At 56.2% G+C, this 22102-nt stretch overlaps 1 long non-coding RNA gene across 1 annotated transcript; it reads right to left on the bottom strand.

Annotated features, from left to right (window-relative positions):
- Positions 1–2955: 2955 nt before the first annotated feature.
- Positions 2956–13134, bottom strand: LOC135191480 (uncharacterized). The gene is made up of 2 exons (XR_010308825.1): positions 11723–13134; positions 2956–4852 (listed from the first exon to the last, which is right to left on the bottom strand). It is a non-coding gene; the product is annotated as an uncharacterized LOC135191480 (long non-coding RNA).
- Between the last annotated feature and the right edge of the window lie 8968 nt (positions 13135–22102).

Raw genomic sequence — 22102 nt, 5'->3', positions numbered from 1 at the left:
AGGTCGCCCAGTTCCAGCCTCCCTGCCGCGGGCAGGGACACCTCCCAGCAGCACAGATTGATCAAGGTCTCGTCCAACCTGGCCCTGAACGCCTCCAGGCAGGGCGCAGCCACAACCTCCCTGGGCAGCCTGTGCCAGTCTCTCCCGACCCTCATCTTAAAGAATTCCTTCCCCATCTCCGGTCTAAATCTGCTCTCTTCCAGCTCTAAGCCATTCCCCCTTGTCCTGTCACCCCCAGCCCTTGCCAAAAGTCCCTCCCCAGTTCTCCTGTAACCCACTTCAGTTACTGGAAGACTGCCCCAGCGTCTCCCTGGAGCCTTCTTTTCTCCATGACCTCTCTGGGCAGCCTGTGCCAGTCTCTCCCGACCCTCATCTTAAAGAATTCCTTCCCCATCTCCGGTCTAAATCTGCTCTCTTCCAGCTCTAAGCCATTCCCCCTTGTCCTGTCACCCCCAGCCCTTGCCAAAAGTCCCTCCCCAGTTCTCCTGTAACCCACTTCAGTTACTGGAAGACTGCCCCAGCGTCTCCCTGGAGCCTTCTTTTCTCCATGACCTCTCTGGGCAGCCTGTGCCAGTGTCTCACCACCCTCACTGTGGGCAATTTCTTCCTTTCCAACACCCAGCCCTAGCCTCGGGCTGCAGACAGATGCTGGAGTCTCTTCATCTGCTGCAGGGGGAGAGGGCTCAGGCAGGACAGAGGTGGGAGAACATTTCAGGGCTGTGACATTTCTCCATCTGGTTGAAGGAAACTAACATTAATTCTGTATCAGCTACAAAAGGACCCCCAACCCCCCACTATTTCTGCCATCAAAATTGGGTCAGTATCTGAATTCTTGCCGTGCTGGATCCCCCCCAGGCCCCCTGCTGAGAGCAACCACGGAGCTGGGAGCAGTGGTGCTGATCACCAGGGCTAGCAGGAGCCCTGCAAAAGAATCCCAGGGTTGAAGTATTTTATGGATTCATAGAATTGCTTCAGCTGGAGAATACTTGGGATGCTCCTGAGCCCTGCAAAAAGGCTTTGACTCCTGGAGGTGTGCACTTGTGCAAGGACCTGTTGGTAGGGATGCTCATAACAGAGCATTCAAGCCCAGAGAGCAAATCCCTGCTCCTCTGCCCTCTCACCCTAGCACAGTGGGGCTGAGCCCTACCAGCAAGGGCATTTTGGGTGCTTTGGCTGAATCCTGGATTAGGAGAGGGGTTAGGGAAGGGGGGAAGGTGACCACATGGCAAGGGCAGGCTGCTGTGTGGTGTGCAGGGGAGGACATAAAAGATCAAAGGGAGACTCTTTCCAGCATTTCCACTCTGTTTCTGGGCTTGGCATGAGGGATGCTCACCCAGTGAGAAACTCTTTGAAGAGGTGGAAAGAAGCCAAAAGCCCAGCAAAGATCTGGCCAGGTCCTGGCAGCCCCACGGCCATGTGTGGTGGGAGGAGGAGGAGGCAATGAGCATCAGCTGCGGTCAGTTGAGTTCAAAGGATGAGATTTGTGTTTACAAGGCCTGGGTGGCTGCCTCAGCCCCACCTGCTTGGCTTCCCCCCCCCAGCCCTGGGGCCTGTTTGCCAGCAGCAAGAGGGACCTGGCTGCTGCTGGCTGAGCAGAAGGAGCCTGCTTGGGGTCCTGAAGCTCTCCTGAACACCTTTGTCAGAAGGATTGGGGAAAGCATGGCCACATCAGAGGGGATTTGCAGCTGGGGCTGCTGTGCTGCTGGGTCCAACCAGCTGCCAAAGGCTCCTTCAGCGTTTGGGCTGGAGGAGCTCCTGTCCCACCGTGGGGGACTCAGCTTACCTCCTGCCTGCTTTTTGTCCCTCCTCAGCTCTGCAGCCTGGGAGGGCACTGCTGGCACAGTGTGGCTGCCCGGCTGAGCTGTGGTGTGGGCTCCTGGCCAGGAGTGAGCCAGGTGGCTGTGAGCTCAGCCAGCCTGGCAGCCCTCCTGCTGGGCAGAGCTGCCCTCTCTCTTACACCGGGAAGCATTAGAGAAAGTAAACACTGCCTTGCCTGGCTCCTGAGCCCCACTTGTGATTTCTCAGAGACCAGCTGAAGGCTCTGTGGAGCCTGCAAGTCTCCCTCTTCTGCTGTGGCTGATAAGGGAGGTGCAAGCATGCTTATGGTGAGGGCTGCCCAAGGCAGAGAGGATTCCAGCATGGTGCAAGTTAGAAGACACCTTTGGAGATCATCCAGTCCAACTCCTCTGCCTGAGCAGGGCACCCACAGCAGCTTGCCCAGGGGCACAATGCCCAGGGGGGAGGTTGGAAGCTTTCCACACAAGGAGACTCCAAAACCTCTCTGGCAGCCTGCTCCAGGCCTCCAGCAGCCTCACACCAAACAAGTTTCTCCTCTTGCCCAGCTGGAACCTCCTGGGGTCCAGTTTGTGACCCATGGCCTGTTCCTGGGCACCACTGAGCAGAGTCTGGCCCCAGCCTCTTGCCCCCACAGCTCCTTTAGCTCTTGTTGAGCACTGCTCAGCTCCCCTCTGGGGCTGCTCTTGTGCAGGCTCAGCCTCAGGGCTCAGCCTTTGGTCCTCACAGAGCTGCTCCAGGCCCCTCAGCATCTTCCCAACCTGCCCTGCACTCTCTCCAGCAGTTCTCTGTCCAAAACTGCAGATTTGGCTTGACTAAGGCAGAGTGGAGGAGGAGAACCTCCCTTGCCCTGCTGGCCACACTCTTCTTGGTGCAGCCCAGGAGACCATTTGCCTTTTTGGCCAAAAGAGCACAACCTGTAGCCCTCAAGCAGACCAAGAGACATGGGCTCAGCTGCTCTGCCAACCCAGTCTATCCCACATCCTCGTCGTGTCCTGGCTGTGGCTTCCCTTTCATGCCCAGGGTTGTGGTCAGACAGAGAATCTGGACAGTGACACAGAGCCAGGAGCGTGAGCCACCCTTCCCGAGCTCTCAGTGCCACAGCCAAGCTGGCTCCGAGGCAGCAAAGGAAAGCCGCTGTGTGAGCAAAGCCGAAGCAAGTTTATTCGCAGAGGAGAGCATCTCCCCCATGCTTTATTCACGGCTCCCAGCTCGCAGCTCCCCTGCTGGAGACGCTCCACAGTCACATCGAGGCAATGCAGGGGAACAGACCCAGCTTCATCTGGGACACACAGGATGAAGTCCTTATCTAGGGGATACCTCGGGAAGACAGATCTGCTGCTCTGTTCCCATGCTCCTGGTGCTATTTTGGTCCCTTCCAAGCGGTCCGCGGGCAGGAGCCCTGCCCCTCTGCACGCAGCTCCAGGCTGCTCCTGCGCCCGGAGGACCGAGCTGGAGCTGTGCACAGCAAGTGGCCAGGGCTGCTGAGAAGCAGACTGATGGCGAGAGGGCTGCATTCCTCCGCTGCTAGACGCTGCAGCATCCCCACCCAGCAGCTGTGGCCCAGCCTGAGGAAGTCACGTCCCAGCCCCAGGCAGCAGAGGTGCCTTAAGCCAGCTGCTTCCTTCTGGGGGCTCCCACGGCCCCAGGCAGCCAGGTCTGGGCCTCTCTCTGCACTTGTTCAGGCTGAAATTTCAGGGCTTCGATTTCTTTCTGCTGCTCTCCTCCTCCCACCTCATCCGAGGAGGCCTCCTCTGCCTGCCCTCGCTCCCCAGCAGCTCAGATCTCCCTGGCAGTGGTGATGGCCTGAGATGGCCTCAAGAGCTGCTGCAGCCCTATCCCGGCACAGCTCCACTCGTGGGCTTGATCCTACCTAACTGGAGCAGGGCAGAGGGTCAGACCCATCTGCTCCCAAGGAGAAGACAATTCCCTGCCCCTTGCCAGGTGTCAGAGCTCTGAAGAAAGCTCTCTTCTCATGTCTGCTGGCAGATGAGAGTGCTCCCAGCCTGGAGAATCCAGAGGGGTTAGGGTTTGCACCCTTAGACTTCCATCTCCTCCCAGCACAGGGAGTCAGCCTGAGCTGTGGTTTGTGCTGTGTGAGCACACAGGAGCCCTCACACCCTCTCCAGACCTTGCACAGAGGGGAGCTGGGCTGGTAAGGATCAGCACAGCAGAAAGAAAGAGCCACCCTCTGGCTCTGCACTGGAGCACAGCTGGGAGCCTGGCCAGAGCAGAAAGCACTTCCTGAGCAGGGGCCAGCCAAGGCCCATCAGCTGCCAGGGCTGTGAGTCCACAGCCTTGCACCCAGCTCTTAAGCCAGACTTCAGAACAAGGCACAGCAAACTCAAATCACAGGTCCAGGTCCATCCTCTTTGTACCTCTGGCCCCCTCCAGGCTCCAGGCCAGAGGAGAACTTAAACCCGTTAAAAATGGAGCTCACCTCCTGCAGAACAAGGCTGGAGCTGACCACCAGGAGCTGGAGCAGCCCAGCTCATGCCATTGCCTCTTGCCCCCAGCAAGCAGAGGGAGGTTGTCTGTGAGCAGCTGGATCCATGTGCCTGTGGCTGAGGCGTGGAGCAGTCCCTGGGCAGATGCAATCCTGGATGCTGTAAGAGGTGACCCCCCCAGAGCTGTTCAGCAGCAGTGTTTTGGGCCCCTCAGCAGGAAGAGAGGATGCCTCAGCAGCTCTGTGGCTGAGTCCTCCAGTGGCTTTGCTGCTCTTTAAGGAAGGCAATAGACTGTATAGTTATCACCTGAAATGGGATCAAATCCCTCCCACCAAACTATACAACCTACTACCTCACCTCCACAGAGCAGAGCAGACTCTGCCTGACTCATGGCCACCACCTGCCTCCGTGCTTGGTGTTGAGGTAGGTGGGAGAGGCTGAAGACCTTACTGTCTCCTTAGGAAAGACAGTAGATTGTATAGTTAGCTCAAAGGGAGGATTGGACTCCACAACTATTCAATCTACTACCTCAGCCTCAAGGACAGCTTGGGACCGTGGCAGCTGAAGGCAGTGAGCTGATCTTTATCCAGGCACTGGCTGCTCAGCAGCTCCTGTGAAGAGAAATGCAGCAAAGTTCAGCAGACTTCATAGAATCACAGAATCCTTCAGGCTGGCAGAGACCTGTAAGAGCACTGAGTCCAAGCCTCAGCTCAGCAGTGCCAGGGCACAGCCAAGCCATGGCCCCCAGCACCACATCTCCATGGCTTTTCAATCTCTCTGGGGATGGGGACTCCACCACTGCCCCTGGCAGCCTGGGCCAGGGCTGGACAACTCTCTTGAGGAAGAAATTGTTCCTCGTGTCCAGCCTACACCTGCCCTGGCACAGCCTGAGGCCATTTCCTCCTGTCACATTACTTGGAAAAAAGGAGACCAAGCCCTACCTTCTTCCAGCCTCCTCTCAGAGAGCTGCAGAGAGCCAAAAGGTCTCTCCTGAGCTTCCCCTCCTCCAGGCTGAACAACTCCCAGACGTTAGGGGCAAGCAGTCTCACACCCAACCTTGTCCTGAAGCTGCCCTTCCTTCTTCAACCCTCTTGGCAGTGCCCTGGCAGCAGCCATTGGGCACCAGAGGGCTGGGGGAAGCAGCAGCAGCCTCCCTGGTGCAGCCAGGCCCCGGGCACCCAGCTGAGGCAGCTCTGCTGAAGCTGCAGGAACAGCAGCACCGTGCAGCCAGGCTGACCTCACCTCCTGAGCACACAACGTATCTAGAACAAACCTGCCAGCCCAGATAAGAGAATCCATCAATTCAGCTGCTCCAGGGAATTGAGCAGATTAGAACCAAGCGAGTACAAGGAAGCTTTTAGGCTGCAGCTGTAATGGTATTGAGTACATCAAGGCAGATCTCATTTCCTAAACAAATGAGTGCAACATGCAGGCTCTGTGCCCCTCCAGTGCTCCAGCACAGCCTGGCAGCCCCAGCCCGGGCCTGAGACACGCTGGCTTCCCCCCAAGCCCTTGGCTCACCTTCTGAGGCTTTGTTCTCTCCCATTCTCTGCACACCCAAACACAGATGCAAGGTGTTAAGCTGGTAGCCAAAAAGCAACCTGTGAGGTTCTTTTAGCAACGAGAAAGAATTCCCCTTGGAGATTAGAGCAAGCTGCAAGGGGAGGGAAGCCACCAGCAGCACATTAAGCAGGCTGCTCGTGCAGCACAGCAGAGACCCAAAGGAGAGCTTCCCACGGGAGCCCAGCAGGAGACGTCCCCAGCCCCCCTGAGCATCTGCTGAGCGCTGTGCTGGGCCAGACAACAGCTCAGGCAGCAGCCCCCTAAGAGGCAAAGGCTGCAGACTGCTTTGTGCTTCCACAGCTAACAGGCAACGACCTAAATGAGTGAGAGTCCCCAAGCCTGGCAGCTGGGCTCGCTGAGGTCGGGGTTTAGGATGGGCTGGGCACAAGGAGCTCTTGAAGCAAGGTTTGGGAAGTGGCCCAGGCCCTCTGCAGAGCAGCCCAGGGATGCTGCTCGCTGGCATTCAGCACAGCCCAGGTAATTCACTTCCTCCACCAGTCTCACCCATCAGAAGGGATGCCCCTGCCATGCCAGGCCATTTGGCCCACACCTCCCCTAGGGTGGCAGGGTCCAGACAGTGTCAGCAAATCAGTGCTGCAGGACGGATCCCTGCAGGATTTAAGTACTCAGCCCACGCACAGTGCCAAGCACCTCGCATCCCTAACGGCCTCCTGGTGGCAAACCTTCTTCCTCCTGTTCTGTTGGCACAGAAAGCAGTGCCCAGAGGTCACACATCCCTCCTCAGCTCATGCAACACCAGCCAGAGCCTCACCAAGGCTGTAAGCAGGCTCAAAGGTCCACCCAGCCTGCCACAGGCCCCTCTGCCTCCTCAGGGACAGAAGCAGCACTTTAGACCAGAGTGTTTCAGCTTCCCCAGAATGAAGCTGGTGCCAGGGGCATCACCCAGAAGAGATGGTGGTGGGAAGAGAGCCAGGGGCTGCTCTCTTAGGAGGAGAGGCTGAGAGCCCTGGGGCTGTGGAGCCTGGAGAAGGGCAGTCCCAGAGGGGATCTGCTCAGTGCTCGGCAAGAGCTAAAGGGTGGGGGAGCAAGAGGCTGGGGCTGGGCTCTTGACAGTGGTGCCCCGGGACAGGACAAAGTAGGTCACAGGAGGCTTCTCATGGACTTGAGGATGAAATTCCTCACTTGAAGGGTGCTGGAAGACAGGACAAGGCTGCCAGAGAGGCTGTGGAGTTTGCTGCTCTGGAGCCTGCCTGCAGGTGTCCCTGTGCAGCCTGCCGCAGGTGAAGCTGCTTCAGGAGGGGGTCTGGACCAGCTGATCTCCAGAGGTCCCTTCCACCACCTACTTCTCTGCTGCTGCTGCTGCAGGGGCAGAGGGCTGGGCAGTTGGGTGGCCTGGATGGTCACAGCAGGGGATGGCTACAGCAGAGGACACTCATCTCCAAAGAGACTCCTGCCACTCAACCTGGAGGAGCAACTCCAAGCCTGGTGGCTTACTTTAAGCACATGAGCCAGACATACAGGGCAGGCAGCTCCACGCTGCCCATGGCAGAGAAGAGGCTCTTGGGCCAACCTCAAACTGTGGATGGAAATTACATTAAATAACTCCTAGTCCACACAGATCTAATTACTCATGGGGGGGAATCATCCCTCCTGAGCTGTAGATGTAATCTTGAGAACAGGAGATTTAATTACAATAATTGTCTTAATGAGGATAGGCCTCAGGAATACCCAACTGCTGACTCAGCAAGCCTCTTCTGGCCAGGATCCACGAGGGCAACCTCCAGGCCAGGTTGGACAAGGCCTCGAGCAACCTCAGTGGGAGAAGTCCCTGCCTAGAGCAGGGCGTTGGAGCTGATGACCTCTGAGGTCCTTTGCAACCCAACCCATTGCAGGAGTCTTTGAAGCAGGAGGATTGACACCTGGTGAGGAGGACTCTGAGCATCCTACCCTTGTTTGTGCTGGGTGCTGTGTGAGCTGCAAGCACTGCAAGCCCCTCTCCTGGGTGGCTTGCACTCTGCACCACCAGGACAAAAGGTGGGACCAGCAGGAGAAGCAGAGAGGAGACCAAACTTGTCAGGGATCACACAGCAATGCCCATGGTGACGCTGGCACTGCAAGCAACCTCGCTTCAGCCTCACTGGGGCAAGGCCAAGGCAACATCCACCCCTCTGACAGAGAGGGGGAAAGTGATGTCCTAGCATCTGCAGGACAACCTGGAGAGAGCTGAGAGCACAGGCTGGGGAGCAGCTGAGTGGTGAAGCCCCGCGGGGGTTTCACAAAGAGCCAGCATGAATTAGTCATAAATCAGAGATCTGTGCAAGCTCTGCAGCCCCCCAGGCCCCTGGCAGACACCCCTCAGCAAGCACCAGAGCCAGCTGGGCTCCTGCTCTGCCCTGCCTGCCACACACCAACCCTTCCCTGCCATACACCAACCCTGCCAGCCACACACCAACCCTTCCCTGCCACACACCAACCCTGCCTGCCACACACCAACCCTTCCCTGCCATACACCAACCCTGCCAGCCACACACCAACCCTTCCCTGCCACACACCAACCCTTCCCTGCCACACACCAACCCTGCCTGCCACACACCAACCCTGCCAGCCACACACCAACCCTTGCCTGCCACACACCAACCCTGCCTGCCACACACCAACCCTGCCAGCCACACACCAACCCTGCCTGCCACACACCAACCCTGCCTGCCACACACCAACCCTTCCCTGCCACACACCAACCCTGCCTGCCACACACCAACCCTTCCCTGCCACACACCAACCCTGCCTGCCACACACCAACCCTTCCCTGCCACACACCAACCCTTCCCTGCCACACACCAACCCTTCCCTGCCATACACCAACCCTTCCCTGCCATACACCAACCCTGCCTGCCACACACCAACCCTGCCTGCCACACACCAACCCTTCCCTGCCACACACCAACCCTTCCCTGCCACACACCAACCCTGCCTGCCACACACCAACCCTTCCCTGCCACACACCAACCCTTCCCTGCCACACACCAACCCTTCCCTGCCACACACCAACCCTGCCTGCCACACACCAACCCTTCCCTGCCACACACCAACCCTTCCCTGCCACACACCAACCCTTCCCTGCCACACACCAACCCTTCCCTGCCACACACCAACCCTTCCCTGCCACACACCAACCCTGCCTGCCACACACCAACCCTTCCCTGCCATACACCAACCCTGCCTGCCACACACCAACCCTGCCTGCCACACACCAACCCTGCCTGCCACACACCAACCCTGCCTGCCACACACCAACCCTTCCCTGCCACACATCAACCCTGCCTGCCACACACCAACCCTTCCCTGCCACACACCAACCCTTCCCTGCCACACACCAACCCTGCCTGCCACACACCAACCCTGCCTGCCACACACCAACCCTGTCTGCCACACACCAACCCTTCCCTGCCACACACCAACCCTTCCCTGCCACACACCAACCCTGCCTGCCACACACCAACCCTTCCCTGCCACACACCAACCCTGCCTGCCACACACCAACCCTGCCTGCCACACACCAACCCTTCCCTGCCATACACCAACCCTTCCCTGCCACACACCAACCCTTCCCTTCCCCACACCAACCCTTCCCCACACCAACCCTTCCCCACAGCAATCCTCCAGCCCATCCCTGCTGCAGGATTCAGCTTCCCAAGTGCCAGATGCGCTGTGGCCAGGCAGAGCTCTGGACAAAGCAGCCACCAGGCTCTGCAGGAGTCAAGAGTTGATACCCCCAAGCTTCTCACTGCCTTTCAAGCTACTTAAGCCTGGGGCTTGAAGATTGTTTGGGCTGCCTGAGTGGATCACTTTGAAAACCATTTGCTGTGCAGCCCCTAACGGAGTGGTAGCAAAGTGTCCTCCTTCCAGATTCACAGGAATCCCTGGGGGCAAAGGGAGTCAAGTCTCTGTGAGGGGCTTCGAGAGGGGTCCCCACATCACAGTCCTGCTGTCTGGAGGTGCTTGGAGGGGTGAGGCAAACTGGCAGACAAAGGATTCTTCCGTTTGTGTCTCCTCACAGCAAGATGCTCCCAGGATGGCAACAAAATTGGCGTTCCCAGCTCCTGGGAGGGAGAAGTGACCAACAGCTGCTCCCCAGCTACCAGGGCTGAGGGAGCCTGGCAATGAGCAGCCCAGCAGACCCCCAGCAGACAACCCAAGCTGATGTACCCCCAGATTTCGAAGCATCTACAGCCCAAAGAGGCCTGAGCGCGGCCAAGTCCCTGCCTTTGAAAGAAGGAGGCATGAAGCCTGCCTTGGAGAGTAGCCGGGAGGGCTCTGGAGCTTTGAGGAGCTGATCTGGTTTATTAAGGAGCACTGAATGAAATGGAGGAGGGGGGGAGGAGGGAGGAGGGAACCATAAAACAACACAGTCCCTCCTTTAAAAGCAGGCACCGCTCTCAGCCTTTGTGTAGCCGCAGTCCCGCACAGCGCTGCCACAATGTGCCAGGCACGGGCAGGGCTTCCCAGCGGGAAAGCAGGGCCCTGAGCCCCTGAGAGGCTTTGCAGCCTCCTGGAGCACAGGCTGGGCTGGGTCAGCACCGGCCCCAACCAAGGTGCCGCCTGCGTGCAGCTGGGCGGCTGCGCTGGCACAAAATGGCTGACCGGCGGCCATTTTGTCTCCTTCGCTGTGCCTGTGGAGAAGCCAGCAGTGACCCCGGGGCCTCACCTCGCCCTGGCGCTGGGCTGGGGAGGCAAAGAGCAGGCAAAGCAACACGCAGGCGAAGTGCAGCCTCCCCCAGACCAAAGCAAGCAACGATGAACCCAAACGGGGAAGCTCTTCCAGAGCTGCCCAGCGCCGACGCGGCTCAGCCGCGCACTTGGCCCGGCGGCGAGGAGCCTGCTCCCAGGAAAGGCAGGAAACAGCCCCAGAACACCATCCTCGGCACAGCTGGCACCACTGGGCAGCCCAACCAGCCACTAACAGACCTTTTCCAAACAAGCCCCAAGGACAATTTGCTTTTAGCCTCCCGCGGAGCAGGCGAAGCGCTCGGCAGAGCAAGGCCAAGCACCTGCCCTGACCCTGCAGTCCAGGTTAAGCTGTGGCACATGGGAAGAGTCAATCAAAGGTGCTGAGCACAGAGAAAGGGAAATGGAAGCAGAACTGTTTAAAAGTTCATGCCTGCCAACAGCCTCTGTCTCTCCTTTTTGCCCCTTCGATGCCTTAGGTTGTGACCTGGTGGTGGTGGTGGCTTCTCAGTGCCTGATTCAGCAATTAGCAGCTGCGTTAATGAGCAGCTGCTCACCTGCAGGAGGATGTTCTTGAGTCCTGTCAGGTGTTTGTAAACATCTGGATGGCCACTAAGGAGGCTGGCACTGTGCTGTCTGTAACACAGGCATCTGTAAGCTGCTTGCTGCAGCACTTCTCTTTTGTCAGCCGGTACCAGAGGTGGCCACAAAGGTAATGCTTGAGTTATTGTCCATGGAAATGGGCATCGTTTGTGCCCCCTTGATGGGGAGGGGGGAAAAACATCCCAGAATTATTGTCACAGACCAGGCACTACTGATCCTTATATCATGCTAAGAAGCAAGAGGTAGGAGAGTAAAACAAAAAACACAACCCAAAAGCCAACCAAATCTTTCTGCTTCATTTTTGCCTGCTCCATATTTACCCTACAGGCTAACCCCAAAAGAAAGCAAACCTAAAGAGAGAAGATTCTCTGCTGTAATCCACCTAAAAACCACTCCTCCATTATATGGGGTCTTTCCCCTCTTCTCAACGTTCCCCTCCAACACTGCTCATGGTGTGCAGGTATATGTCCACCTTTAAGGTAGGTTCTGACCAAAACCCTTCCGTTTACCACGCCAACCACCTGCCCAGCGCCCACGCACTCCGCCCCGGCTCCGGGACCACCATCGCCCACGCAATTCTCTGCCTCCTCCATCCGTAAGCAAGCCCGAGCAGATATGGAGGCAAATACCTTTCCGTGCAAGAAAAGCCATTTCACCTCCTCCTGCTCTCCTTCCCAGCTCCTCTCTGAAAGAATCTGCATCTCTCCAGGTGTCCAGGAAAGGGAGGATGATCGCCCCAAAACCGAGGCTAATCGGAGCCCAGTCCCCGGCTCCGCGCCGCCGGACAGAGATCCGCATCCGTGAGCGAAGAGATGTGGCCACTACCTCCAAGGCAACCAGGCTAGCGCAGGAAACGCAGGACCACTTTGGGGTGGGGGGGAAAAACCCTTCAAAAAATAGAAAAAAACATCTCCCCCTGCCTTTGCCTTGGCACAGGCTCTGCTCTTTGTGCCACGCTCCTGCGTCTGAATCGGGTGGCAGCACCACCGAGTTCCCTTAAACTTTGAAGGCGTCTCGCAGCCGATGGCATCTCCATCGTGTGTGTCACATCTTAAGGTGTGCAGTAAACAGCTTCATGAGTAAAGCAAAGGGCTTCAAAAAGCCAAGGAGAGTTGTTCCTTTTAGAGTTCAAATCCAGTTGTTTGGGGGTTGGTTCTTTTTCTGTCTTTGAGACGAAAACTTTCGAGGCAAGAAGGCAATAAACAAAGCAAAAAAATCCCTTCCAAAAAATTAAGAAGGAAAAGAAAAAGAAGAAAAGAAAACCAAAACAACAACAACAACAACAACAAAAATGTCCTCCAGATCACATCAGCTCCGTCCAGGTGCTGCCAAATCCATGGACAGGTCAGCCCTCAGCGTCCCCCAAAAAGCAGGAGGACACACAACAGGTTAAAATGCTACCGTCCGGCAGCGGCCGGCTCTGATCGCAGCCAGCCGACGCGTAAAGCCGTCCGCCCGTCCAAAAGCAAATCAGACCTCAGTGCTCTCTGGTACTTTCTAAACAGAGAAGAAAGCAGAGCTGGTTTATTGAATATGGAGAACAAACCTTTCCGTCCGGCCAGCCCCGCGGCTCTGCCTGCACCCAGTAGCCTTAACGCTGCTAATACAAAAGCTCAGTTTGGCAATTCCAGGCATTTTCAGTGCTCAACATACGCCAAAACTACCCACTCTCTGCCTCTGACTTTGGGCTCGTTCCAGAAGGTCCTTTTTTTTCTTTCTTTCTTTTCTCTCTCTCTCTCTCTCTCTCTCTCTCTCTCGCTCCAGCCGGTGCCACGTAGAGACAGGAGAGTTGGGCTCGAACATGGCCGCAGCCTCCAAAAGAGAGCCAAGCCCCAGCGTCCTGGCTTCCCCTTCCAGACAGAAAACAAAATGGCCATGCAGCAGCCATTTTGTTTGCTGCGGGATGGGAGGGAGAAGGGAAGGGAGGGGAGATGCAGGCCAGGCAGGAGCACACGGGAAGGATGGGGGTGGAAAAGGGAGGGAGAGGGGAGGGTGTCAATTCGGCAGGAGCCCAAGGGCTCTGCAGCGGTGCCCGAGCGCGTCCTCCCTTCCTCCCGCCGGGGCCACGCGGCTGCCTCCAGCCCTGCGGCAGGACCCACGTGGAGGGATGGACTCGGAGCCTCCTTTCCAGCCCTCCCAGGCCGGTCAAGCGCCAGCGCTCTGGCCTGACAGGGGTTACACTTCCTCCCCTGGGCCTGGCTGGCAGCTCGTCCTGCCCGCTGGCATGGGCAGACTCCTGCCCAGCTGCCACTGGCCCCACAGGGCTCAGGCTCTGCAAGAGCTCCCGGTAGGAGCCGGGCAGGAGAGCGGAAACCAACTCGGTAACGTCAACCTCCTGAACTTCCCCGGGCAGGAAACGGTGAAAATAACACCGCGGGGAGGGGGAGAGGAACCCGGCGCAGGGCGGGAGGCCCTGGGGACAGCAGCATGGCCTCCACAGCCCGGATCCCAGCAGCACCCGGGGCGAAGCCATCCAACGCCCCTCGCTAGCTCTCCTCTGGACAAGCCTGCACCTGAAACGCAGCCGCATGGCCGAGGCCTCTCGAGCGCACCAGGGGACAGTGAGGGCAGCTGCCTGGTACCTGCAGCTAAGGTGGGGAGCAGGTCTGTCCCTCCAAGCACACCAGTGAGGGTGTGAGGGTGGCACTGGCAGGCAGCCCTCCAGGCTGCCTCCTACCCTCTCTGATGCCTGATGAGCTCTGTGACTTCTGCCTGCCTTTCAGAGCAGCCTGACAAGTGCCAGCCCACACAGCACACCTGCGGCGTGAGGGACCACAGGAGCATTCCCCCCCAAGGCACAGGCCTGAGCTCCTCACTGGCAGCCTCACTGGAGAGCCCAAGGAGCTGCCCTCCCTCCACCACAAAGGTTAAGTCCCTTCCAGTGCTGACCAGAACCAGACAAGAGGTTTTTAGAGCAAGGAGCCCCTGCAGGAGAGTACCCAACACAGGCAAATCCTTTGGAGAAGACAAATCAACCACCCCTGGGCTTTCTGCCCGCAGACCAGCCATAAAAACCAGCACTATTCCCACAGCTTACAACAGGGAAGAGCCCTAAGGATGCAGGGAACTGGAAATGCCCAAACCCAGCATGGTTTTGAAGCTATTACAGATCTGGGAGGAAAATCCTACAAGGGAGGTTGTTAATTGGACTTTGTGGGATTCCCAAAGTCCAACTCATGGATATTCATGTGGGATAACTGTGAGCACTGGAGGCTGGACCTTGCCAAGCTTTATCTAGTCAGAGGTGAAAGCAAATTTTCCTGCAGAGTAAATCAGAGCAGAAACCTAATGCTGACATCTGGAGTGGCCCCGTGCAGGAACCTAACATCTTCAGCCCTCTTAATCACCTTCTGAGCCTCACCAACCTCCTGCAAAGCGACCTCAGCAACCATCAGCCAACTGTTGTGGATTCATGGCTTGGTGCTTGGCTGAGATTGATTAGTTTTGTGGACATGTCCCTGAAAACAAGCATCACCTGCAGCAAACTCCACCAAGTGCCTGCAGCAAACTACCAAGTGCCTGCAGCAAACTCCACCAAGTGCCTGCAGCAAACTCCACCAATTGCCTGCAGCAAACTCCACCAAGTGCCTGCAGCAAACTCCACCAATTGCCTGCAGCAAACTCCACCAAGTGCCTGCAACAAACTCCACCAAGTGCCTGCAGCAAACTCCACCAATTGCCTGCAGCAAACTCCACCAATTGCCTGCAGCAAACTCCACCAAGTGCCTGCAGCAAACTCCACCAATTGCCTGCAGCAAACTCCACCAAGTGCCTGCAACAAACTCCACCAAGTGCCTGCAACAAACTCTACCAAGTGCCTGCAGCAAACTCCACCAAGTGCCTGCAGCAAACTCCACCAAGTGCCTGCCAGAACCTCTAAGTGCCTGCCTCTGCTGGCTTCTCCTGCAGGCCTGGCTGGGAGCTGTGTGACCTCAGAGGCAGGTTTGTGCACTTCATGTTAGCCTTGCAGCGTGCAGGAATTCCAAAGGTATTTGACAGATCCAAGCCTGGTTTCTTTTAATAGGATTTGGGCAGGAGAGGCTCAGCAGAAGATCTCAGCCTTTGCACTGAAGGAATATTGCACTGCTTGTGCAATACTCCTCCAGGAAAAACATCCCAGCAGCTTGCAGGGCAAAGGCCAAAAGGCTCTGGGTGCCTACAGCAGGAGGTCAAGAAATGGCTGTATGCAACATGTCAGCTTGAAGTTAGGAATGGGAAACAATCTCAGATGCTCCAGTGCCAAAATCTCTTCTTTAAAAGAGAACAACAAACCCAAACCTGCCAAGCCTGAGGAATTTTATCCTCACTCTGAGTGAAGAGTGTTCTGCCTTTCCCAGGAGCAGCTGGGCAGCACCTTCCTGGTGAGTCCTGAGACTGAGCAACAGGAGATTAGGGACATGCATGGGGCTGGGATGGATGGAGATATTAATAGCTCCCACAAAACTGCCTGCAGCCCCCCCCACCGTCAGGTGCTTGTTCAACATATGGGGTGGGGAGGGAGGGCACAGGGTGAGAGATGAGAATGAGAAGTCAGGGGTAGGCAGGAGGGTGTGTGAGCCCAGGAGCTCACAGAGGGGAAGGCTTCTGAGTGTGGGAGCAAGGGAAGGAGAAGAGAAATGCGCAGGATTGGTGGCCCTGGGTAACAGAGAGAGCTGAGCTGGTTTGTGTCAGCAGAGGGAGGTGTGAGCACCAGCAAAACGCTGGAGCAGGTCTGATATTTCTGTAGCCTCAAGTCCAGGCTGCTGTGGGCTGTCAAGGGGTGGCAGATCAAGGCATGGCCATGAAAAGAATCCCTTCTACAGGGCAGGCTGCTCACTCTTGGTGCTTTCAGACACTGCTGCTGTGGGCTCACCGGAGCTCTCCTTCAAGGTGCACCCTGACACTGCTTCTTCAAGGGCTCACTGCCTGGGCAAAACCTACTTGAAAGCCAGGAGCACAAGCCTGGTAAGGCACATGGGCTTGTAGTTGAGCCCCTGGGGACTTTCTTCCTGAGGGTGAATCATTCAACACAGGACGGTGTTCTTGCTCTTCTGGACACACACTTGCTGTGAGGGATTTGAAGAGCACAGAGCAGAGCAGAATGTGCTGCCTGGCTTCAGAGCTGGGCAGGGAGAGCAAGGCTCCCACGCCTGGTTGTGATCAGGACCCGTGAGAAAAGGTCTGTGATGCTGTCATGGGTTTTGCAAGCTAAAGAACTCTACCCTTGGGCTTTAGCTCTGCCTTTTTCCTACCACGTTGTAGAGCTGTGGAAATCAGCTGCTCGTCATCATGTGCCTGAGCCGGTGCAACTTCCTCAGCATCAAAGCTTCCCCTCTGGCTGCTTGCTGCTGTCTCTTCAGGTCTTGCCCTGCTGGTCTATTCACATCCCAGGGAGCCCACACCAGTACAGCCCCAGCATCATCTCTCACATGCTCTCTCCTCCCAGCACTGACTTTTTTTGCTTCTGATTCAGGAAATGTGGAGTGGAAAATGTGAGTAAGGAAGCAAAGGGATTTTATTGCTGGTGAGAGCTGCTGCCCTTGTGGAAGGAGAGGAGCAGCATCAGCTTCTCCCTTGCAGCTGGTGCAAGCTTGTGGGTGAAGCAGGTTGCCTTCTTGGGATGTGTTTGGATGGACTCTTTTCTTCTCGAGGTTTGCCCAATCTCACCAGGTCTGAGCATCCTCTTGAGAGCCTTTGAGACTCCTCCAGCAACAGCAAAGCCATTTGGGAAGGGAAAAAAAACAGGCTTAAGAGCTGCATGGCTGAGCGCCTGCATCCAGTCTCAGTGAGACACTTTGCCTCTGTTTCCTCCTTTGGGAGATAGATGCTCTCTACCTGGAACGCTGAGAAGGTTAATTAGTTAATGCACTAATTAATCAAATGTGCTTTCAACAATGGAATTGCTCTAGGCAGAAGAGCTCACAAAGGTGTAACTCTAACACTGGCTGTAACAAGGGTGGGCTCCCAGCTCTTATCAGCTAGGACACCTTGCCCTCAGCCAGAGAGAGAGGAATTGAACTCATCTGCATTGTGCACGGCACACCTGAAGCAAAGGTGGGCACAGACCATCCAAACCCTTCCCTGCTTGTTTCTTACATCAAGGCTGAGGATGCAGCTGACTTTCCTCTTCTCACAAACACAGCTCTGGGGCTCCAGACCGAGGAATTGCAGAAATTCAAGCTAGGGATTCCTCGGTACATGCCCAGCAGTCTGCCTGTGACTCACATCCCACCTTGCTCTGGAGTGTGGCATGCACACAAGGCAGTTTCTCCTCCTTCTTCCAGAAGATGAATGGTGGTAGAGAGCACTCTGCCTGCTAAAGTGAGAGGTGGCTTCACTTTCCACGTCACTGGCACTGGATTTGGAGCAGCAGCTGCAATGAGTCCTGCAAGCTAAACCCTCTCCGACTTTGGTGGGTCCTGAGCTCATCCAAAAGCCATTCCATGCAGCTTCAAACACCTTCTGTGTCTATAGAGGCAACTGAAGAGTGAAGTCAAACCCCACAGCAGAGGCTGTAACCTACTTCTGAAAGGTTCCAATGTAGATGTAACCACCAGAGCTGATGGAGGTTGTTTGCCTTACTTGGGCATGAGTACAGAGCCTGCACTTCTTTGCCAACAGTTACCCCTTAAGAGTGGGACTGTCCCCAGGCCAGCCTGTGTGAGCTGGGTGGAAGAGAAATTGTGACAGTTCTGATTGCTCCAGGAATTGAGGTCGAGTTGGACTTCCAAATGTGAGGCTAAATCCTTCTTGCATTACAGTTCTGCAGGCTCTGAAGTCCTGCAGGCTTAGCTGGGCTCCTACCCCAGCTGCAAAAGCGAACCCAAGGCAACATCACAGCTCCTTCTCCTGTGCCACATCTGTACAATGCAAAGGCCTAATCTCAAGGAGCTGAAAATCATCATTAGGCAGGCAGTGGTGTGAAAAATGCTTCCTTCTTTCCAGCCTGCTCTGGCCTGAGGTGTGCATCGCATCAGACTCTGAAGGGCTGAGTGCTCAGAGCTGCATTTCAGAGCTGAACTGCTGCTGAAAGCAGGCCCCCTAAAATAAGCAAGATTAGCAACTGTTCCCACCTCCACCAGCTCTGACGATGACACCAACAGGCAGATTTTCATCACCCTTTTGGCTGAGCCCTTCTGGAACCAGGGACACATTCTGTAGAGGCAGAGCTCTTTACAAAACTCCTTTCATGTTTTTCCCCCAGCACAGCAACTCCACAGTTCCTAATGGCAGCCAAGTCTGAGCAGGGATACCATAACACAGATCCATCTCTCTTCCCTCTCTGTTGATGCAAAAATGCCTGGGAGAAATAATCCCAGTATGTCCTTGCTAATTGGTGGGGCTGTGTTGGCTGTGACCCCTCAGCTGGTTGGCCATCCTCAACTGTCATTTCCTAAACCCAACATTTTTCTCCTTGGTTATCTTCCCTGGCCTCCTTTGCACGCAGCCACCACCCAAAACCTTCTCTCTGGCCAGGGAGGAGGATTTATTGCCTCTGTTTTAGTAGCAGCAGAGCAGAGAACAATGCTGGGCCTCTGCAGACAAAGTACTGCTGTTTTCTTTTGCTTTTCACTTAGTCCTCAGTGGTTAATCAGTGCATTCCAAACCAAACAAAAAAAAAATCAGAAGATTTAGGACCCCAAGAGCAATATAATAGGGGCTGAAGACAGGTTGCATTTAGAAGTTCAGCAACAAGTACCCCCTGAAGCAAAAGAAATGTCTTCTCTGTGATGCATACTCAGATCGTTTCTGGCTGGGAAGGATGTTCTCGCACCTCGCTCAGCGCCTGTGTCACTTCATGGTGCACTCGGGAGAGGTCAGGGCTGAGAGTGTGAACTGCTCTAGGCTGGGACCATCTTTATCTTCCCTGTGTGCACAGCACTCGGTGCAGTGGATCCCCCAAAGCACTCCAAATGTGCCACAAGAGCTAATGTAAGTGCAGGTTGGAGCAGTTTGAGTGCCTGAGACACCAGAAGTGGCAATTGTAACCCTGACATTTCTGTCCTGCCTCTGCCACCAAGCTTGACTGTTCAGGAGACCCTAAAGGACGATGCAGGCTTCAGCCACTGCATCACAAGAAGCCACTGATGCACACGCAAGCTGCTCCTCCGACTTCGCTCCAGCCCGAGCTAACACATCTGCATCTGCAAGCCAGGGCAGGGCTGCTGCATGCTTTTTGCACAGCTGGACAAGTCTGCCAAGGAAAGCAGGTGGAGCAAATCCTGAGGGTCCTGCCCCAGCACCTATCAACTCGAACCAGTGCCCTTCCAGGGCAGGACTGAAAGCCCTTCCACAGCCACGTGGGGACTCTGTAACCTCTACTCAGGATCCCAGGTGATGAATGAGACTTTACAGCTGAACATAATCCACCTTCACCTGCTCGTGCTAAGGCTGAGCTCAGATGGGCAGGCAGAGCGTGGAGAGCTGAGCTTAGCAGCGTGTTGGAAAGCTCTTTGAACTCCTCTGTGGAGGAGACACCTCCCTGCCTGCCCTCCCTCCAAAGAGGCTTTTTCTGGTCTTGGTCTGCCTGTTTCCAGCCTTTGCAGCTGGTCTGTGGGCTGCAGCTCTACTGGGACTCCTTCTGGCCTGAGTTGGGCTGCTGAGTCCGGTGGGGGGAGGGAGCAGACAGCATCACAGCACCTACGGCTCAGAGTGAGCCTTGCTCTCAGCCTGCCTGGAGCAGCCAGGGCAGGCAGGAGGAGAAATCCTGCCCGGGAGGCATCAGCCAGGGCAGGCAGAGGCAGAAACCCTGCCCGGGAGGCATCTGCCTGCAGTGGGCGTGCGCTGGAGCTGCGCAGGGATGAGCAGATGGGTTGATTGCACAGGGAGAAATGGGCACTAATCGTATCCAGGCTCACCAGCTGCAGGATTTCCTCCCGAGCCCTGCAGGACAGGAAGCTCTTGGAAGCTCTTACCTGCTTCGTTATCCCGGCTCTGTTCATTAGCCTCTTCCCCCGCCCTGGGAACCACATCTCAGCTAATCCCCTGGGCAGGGGAGGGCCCAAACTTGCAAAGCTGAGCTCCAGATGGGAACTCCCACAGTGCAGATGGCTGGATCCAGCTCCAGGTCAGGGGCCTGTCCCGGCTGTCGGCTCCAGCTCTGCCAGGCTCCACCATCTCACGTTTCCCTACTCTGGAGCTCACTGCCAGGCTCTTCTTTGGCTGCTGCCTCTCTGAATGGCCAGGAAGATTCCAGAACCAAGCAGAGCAAGTTGTGCAACAAAGACCACGCTGGGGTCCCACACACTGTGTGTCTGTGCTGAGATGCAGCTGCTGCTGGGGTGGAGTCCAGCCTGTGTCGAGCAGCACATGGCTGATGAGGCCAGCAAGTGGAGGAGCTTTTGCAGAGCTACAGCAGAGGCTGCCCAGGCTGAACTGAGAGGTGATGTTGGACCTCATCTGTGCTCTTACTCCTGGGAGACTCAAAAGATGTTGAGTTTCATCACCTGCTTAGCTTTTGTGCAGCTTGGCCAGCTTGGAGAAAGAAGCAAAACCCTCCTGGCTTCGGTGATCTTAAAGGCCTGCTCCAACCTAAACAGTTCTACAATTGCATGATCCAATCCACGTCTCCCTGCAGCCATTCCCAGCTCTCTGCAGCCGCAGGGATGAGCTCCCAAGGCAGTGCTGCTGGAGGGATGATCCCAGGCACACTCCCTGTGGAGCTGCTTAGCTCCCAGGCCCTTAGCCCAATCTTTCTCCCACAGCCAGGAGCCCTGGCAGCAGCTGTGCAGACATTCAAGCTGCTGATCACGTTGGCATCAGCACCCTGACTTCTGGTGGAGTTTCCAGAGGAACACAGCCTGCTCCAAAAGTGTTAGCACCCAAGCCAGGCTCTTTGGGACCCTCTCTCCGTGCATGCCCAGGGAGCCTTCACTCCTAGCCTTCACCTTTCTGTTGTCAGGCTCAGCACAGGCAGATTACCCTGTTCCCACCTTGCTGCCCACTCCTGTCTTGCTGCCTGTTCCCATCCTGCTGCCTGCTCCCAAGCCATCCTGGCTCCATGCACCAGCCTGCCACATGCTGCCCCTGTGACCTCCGTTCCCCTCAGCACTACGAAAGCCAAGACTGAAGGAGAGAACTGCTTCCTGAATTCTTGGTCCCAGAACCTCCCTGCCCAGCCAAAGCTGCTTCAGGTCACTCTGCCTGGCAAGTGCAGACTGGGCCCTGGAGATCTCAGCTGCACAGTCGACCACGTCAAAGGTGGCTGCAGCGGTGCCACAGAGCACTGGAGCTGGGAGGGAAGGAAGAAGCAGCACAACGCTTGCAGGTGAGGAGATACCTCCTGCCCAGTGCCACACAGGCCAGGGCTGCCCTGGGATGCACAACCATCTCCCTTGGGCTGGTCCTCAGCCTCACAGGCTCAGCAGGAAGGTGACACTGATGTGCTGGCAGCAGCCACAGGTCAGAACAGCACTGATGGGAAGGAGCAGGAACGATGCTTGCAAAGCCTGGCTACAGACCTCCTGGGAGCACAGGGTGCTGTGAGCAGGGTGGTGCTTGGTGCTTAGAATCATTGAATGGTTTAGGCTGGAAGGGATCTCAAAGCTCAGCCAGTTCCAACCCCCTGCCATAGGTCACTATGAAACAGGGCACTCAAGGCCTCATCCAACCTGCCCTTGAACACCTCCAGGGAGGTTGTGGATCACAGAATCACCCAATGTGATCAAAGATCTCCCTGGGCAACCTGTGCCAGTGTCTCACCACCTTCACTCTGAAGAACCCTTTCCTAACATCTAGTTTCATTCTCCCCTCTTCCAGTTTAAACCCATTCCTCCTCATCCTGTCATGACAAGATCTTGTCCCTCCCCAGTCCTCCTGTTAGCCCACTTCAGATCCTGGAATGCCATGCCAAGGTCTCCTCCAAGTCTTCTATTCTCCAGTCTGCAAAGCCCCAACTCTTGTATCCTGTCCTCATAGCAGAGCTGCTGCAGCCCTCTGATCATCATCACAGCAGTGCAATGCTCCTCTCCTGGACTCTACAGACCTCCATTTATACAGCATGTTGGCTGTGCTCCTTGCTGGGCTACTTC

The sequence above is a fragment of the Pogoniulus pusillus genome, chromosome 39 (genome assembly GCF_015220805.1).
Source record: "Pogoniulus pusillus isolate bPogPus1 chromosome 39, bPogPus1.pri, whole genome shotgun sequence".
In the NCBI taxonomy this organism is placed as follows: Eukaryota; Metazoa; Chordata; class Aves; order Piciformes; family Lybiidae; genus Pogoniulus; species Pogoniulus pusillus.
Note: the sequence above shows the minus strand (reverse complement) of the source record. Positions and strands in the feature narration are given on the sequence as shown.